The sequence below is a fragment of the Palaemon carinicauda genome, chromosome 3, assembly GCF_036898095.1.
Source record: "Palaemon carinicauda isolate YSFRI2023 chromosome 3, ASM3689809v2, whole genome shotgun sequence".
NCBI classification, from domain to species: domain Eukaryota; kingdom Metazoa; phylum Arthropoda; class Malacostraca; order Decapoda; family Palaemonidae; genus Palaemon; species Palaemon carinicauda.
The window spans coordinates 78,841,447-78,845,193 of NC_090727.1; positions in this window are offsets into that span (position 1 = coordinate 78,841,447).

The window sequence follows — 3,747 nt, forward strand, 5'->3', positions numbered from 1 at the left end:
CACGGTGCTATGGAATCAAGACCCTCAAGATATCTATCATGGGCCGTTCGTATTCTTGGCCCTTCGCTATCGCCGACGTCAATCGCCCCCTCCTCGGTGCGGATTTCCTCGCCCACCATGGACTCCTCGTCGATGTCGCTAACAGACGTCTCATTGACACGGGAACTTGCCAGTCTCGCGCCCTAGAACACGGCCCTGCAACAATGTCCGTGTCCGCCGTAACAACGCACCCCTACGCCGACCTCCTACGAGAGTTTCCCGAGGTTTTCAAGCCCGAGCTCCGACACTCGCCAGGTTCCCCGTCCAAGCATGGTATCTACCACCACATCACAACGACAGGACCTCCCACTCACGCCAAATTCCGCCGCCTCCCGCCTCAGAAACTGAAGGATGCCAAACGCGCCTTCGAGGACATGGAACGCATGGGTATCTGTAAGAAAGCATCGAGCCCCTGGGCATCACCCCTGCACATGGTTAAAAAGCCGGACGGGTCCTGGAGACCTTGCGGCGACTACAGGCGCCTCGACCTCATCACAACGCCCGATCATTACCCACTGCCCAACATGCAGGACCTAACGAACGCGTTGCACGGCGCAAAGTTTTTTACCAAGATGGACCTTCTCAAGTCTTACTTCCAGGTCCCCGTATTCCCGGAAGATATCCCGAAAACTGCCATTGTAACGCCGTTTGGATCCTACACCTTCGCATACTCAACCTTCGGTCTACGCAACGCCGGGGCGACCTTCCAACGACTAATGGATAGCATTCTGGGTGACCTACCTTTCTGCGTCTGCTACGTCGACGACATCCTGATATTCTCGAAAACCAAGGAGGAACACCTGGGACACGTCCGCACCGTCCTAAAGCGCCTACAGGAGAACGGCCTAGTCGTACGCTTCGACAAATGTACGTTCGGTGCGGAGGGAGTGGATTTCCTTGGTCACCGTGTATCCTCGCGGGGGGTAAAACCCATGACAACCAAAGTCGACGCTATCAGGAAGTTCCCAATGCCTACGACCATCCGCCAACTTCAGGAGTTCTTGGGAATGGTCAATTACTACAGGCGCTTCATCCCCAACATCGCACAAACCCTGGCACCCCTCGACGACGTCCTGAAAGGAAAATCAAAAAAACTCGAGTGGGGCTTGCCCCAGCAACAGGCATTCGCTCGGACGAAGGATGCCCTTGCGAATGCCACCACCCTGGCTCATTTCGACGACAACGCGCCCCTGCGACTAACGACCGACGCCAGCAACGTCGCCTGCGGGGCTGTGCTTGAGCAACTCGTCGATGGTTCTCCTCGACCGCTGGCATTCTTCAGCAAGAAATTGAAACCCGCCGAAACAAGATACAGCACCTTCGATAGGGAACTCCTCGTCGTCTACCTCGCCGTCCGCCACTTCAGGCACATCTTGGAGGGTACCCCCTTCACGATTACAACGGATCATCAACCCCTCGTCCACGCCTTCACGAAATCAACGGACGCATGGTCATCCCGACAACAACGTCATCTCGCATCAATCGCCGAATTCGGGTGCACCATACGTTACGTCCCAGGAAAGAAAAACCCAGTCGCGGACGCCCTTTCAAGGATTGAAATTGACGCGATCCACCTGGGAATCGACTTCGCCAATCTCGCAACCGAACAACGCACCGACCGAGAAGCACAGGTTCACCTGACGGAGCCATCCGCGCTCAAGATAAGTGCGGTTCCCCTCGGACCAGCAGGAGTACTGTAACTATTCTTTGCGACACCAGCACGGGCCGCCCTCGTCCCTGGGTACCAGCCTCCTGCAGAAGGAAAATATTCGATATCATCCATGGACTTTCGCACCCCTCAGGACGCACCACCGCTCGCCTTCTGTCTGAAAAGTTTGTCTGGCCAGGGATAAAAAAGGATGCCCGGGAATGGGCGAGGTCATGCATCAACTGCCAGTCAAGCAAGGTCAGCCGTCACACCGAATCGGGGGTGGGCGATTTTCCCCAGCCAAAAAGACGTTTCGGACATATACACATCGACGTCGTGGGACCATTGCCCCCTTCTGGATCCGCTCGCTACCTACTTACAATCATCGATCGCTCCACGAGGTGGTTGGAGGCATCGCCGATGACCGAAGCTACGACTCAAGCATGTGCCAAAGCCCTCCTGTCAAGCTGGGTGAGCAGGTTTGGCGTTCCTGACGACATCAAGACTGACAAGAGGCCCCTCTTTCCTCTCAGAAATATGGCTTGCTTTGGCGAACCTGATGGGGACGACGCTCCACAGCACCACGGCATACAACCCCACGGCAAACGGCATGGTCGAAAGAACGCACCGCGCCCTCAAGGCGTCCCTGATGGCGAGCTGCACCGACGGGGACTGGAAATCACGACTTCCTTGGGTACTCTTCGGCCTTCGCACCGCCCCTCGCGCAGACGGCGAACCTTCGCCCGCCGAAAAAGTTTACGGGGAAGCGCTCGCAGTTCCTGGCGAATTCTTTCCCTCATCAACCGACGACACGCAGCTGGATCACCTAAGGGACATCGCCAGGAAGTTCAGGCCGTGTCTCAAAACTTACCAGGACAGAACCAAGCACTTCAAGCCAAAAAGCCTGGATGACTGCAAGTACGTTTTCATTCGTGTCGACGCTCATCGACAACCACTGACTAGACCTTATCGAGGTCCCTACCAGGTAATTAAAAAGACAACGAAAGCCTTCCTTCTCGACGTCCATGGCAAAGAGGACTGGGTCTCAATAGACCGTGTGAAACCAGCGTTTCTCGAAGGAAGTGACACCGCCTCCGCTGGACCTGGCAGACCCAGAGTTCCGCCACAAAACAAGCCGCCCAACGAAGGAAAAATCATCAAACGACGTCAAGAGGAAGAGATCCTTACACCGACCGCCAGCGCGCCCCTCCGTTCAAAAACAAGAGGAACCCTCCGACGCCCGAAGAGATACGAAGATTGATCATCAGCCCTCTACGCCGCCCGATGTCTTGGGGGGGGGGAGTACTTGTAAGGACACCGATCCCTTCGTCGTCCAGAAAATCGACAAACTACTTATTTATTTAAATTCTCTCTTCGCCACACTGTGGTGTCCTATGTATATATATTCCGCTCTACCAGAGCTACATTTTGATATGTGTATCGTTTCATAACATGTTTTTGTTAACCCATAATTCATATATTTGTAAGTGTAAGAAAACACATATATATTGGCGGGCACTTCAATCTGACTTGGCGCCAACGTCATCCTACGTTTCCGTCCGCACCTTGTAATGTATTTCCGTGCGCATTCAAATAAAGTTCAACTACCTTATAAATTTTTACAGATCACCTACGGGCCAACCAAGGGAAAGGCCCGTGCCAACAACAAGTGTTGGCTTTAATACCCCAACAACAACAACAAATAAAGTATCAGTTGATCTTGGTGACGCTTGTCTGACTGTCCTTACAATCACAGTATGAACAACGATATGTAAGAACGAACAATTAAAGTGTATAAGTGCTGTCTTTATAATGGTTTTTGGTTAATTAAAATGAAAATTTCAGATATAGTAAACTATGATACACAAATGAACTAAGCCTGTAGACTTTGCAACTTAAAGTAAAACAGATGTACAGAGTATTTTGCATTTTAAGCTCTTTAAACTACTGTACACAATGTTGTGGTAGTAACATCAGCATCGTATGAGGTACTTTTTCTTTGCAGTATTTCTCTAGCTCCCAATTACAAATCAGTGAATACCCTATCCAGCCCTCTTGCT